Raw genomic sequence first — 956 nt, 5'->3', positions numbered from 1 at the left:
AAGGTCATAGAACCATAGGGTGATTTTGGATGGGAGGGTCCTTGAAGATCATAGAACCATGGGATGGTTGGGATGGAAGGGTCCTTAAAGATCATGGAACCATAGGGTGGTTGAGTTGGAAGGGTCCTTGAAGGTCATAGAACCATAGAGTGGTTTTTGTTGGGAGGGTCCTTGAAGATCACAGAACCACAGAGTTGTTGGGTCAGAAGGGTTGGCACTGCCTAACAGAACGACACCGTTGTACCTCTGGGTCCCACCCCACCACCCTGGTATCTCAGATATTAAATGCTTACAGCCATTTGCTCCTTGCTCCCTGGGGAGTGCCACATCTTTTGGCTTTTCTGAGCACCCACAGCTGCTCAGACCCTGCTGAAGGAGCGCCCAAAGTCTCGCTGGGAGCACGCAGGCCAATGAGGAGCTCGACACGAAGCTGATGCTCCTCCACCATAAAAACCAAGAAGACTTTTGCATCCCCGAGCTCCAAACCCATAAATCTGGCCCTAACCCAGGCCAGCATCCTGACCTGATGGCGTAGAGCACCAATGGCCGAACGAACAGCCCTGCACAGAGTGGGGTTGGAACAGAAGATGCGAAACCACGTGCAAATCCAATTGGGGGTTAAAAACTGCCCCCTCCCTTCTCTGTGCTTCTCAACCCCGGGCTGTGAACCTGCGGGATAACGCACTCCATGTGTGAGCCCACAGCATCGCTTTGATGGCGCCTGCAAATGATTCCGGGCACAAAATCAGAGACCGAACCTCGATGGTGAGGTTCTTTTTGGTGTTGAGTTCTGTTATCATTATTTATTATTTTATGTTATTTTTTGCAGGCTCTCTGTCCTTTGTTAGAGGGGCTGACAGTGACCTCAATTTTCACCATGCGTGAAATAAATGGGATGGGGTGGGATGGGATGGGGTGGGATGGGATGGGATGGGATGGGATGGGATGGGATGGGA

This window comes from Lagopus leucura, unplaced genomic scaffold (genome assembly GCF_019238085.1).
Source record: "Lagopus leucura isolate 7727_CA_CO unplaced genomic scaffold, USGS_WTPT01 Super-Scaffold_100103, whole genome shotgun sequence".
Lineage (NCBI taxonomy): Eukaryota > Metazoa > Chordata > Aves > Galliformes > Phasianidae > Lagopus > Lagopus leucura.
The sequence above is the reverse complement of the archived record's forward strand: the minus strand, read 5'-3'. Positions refer to the sequence as shown.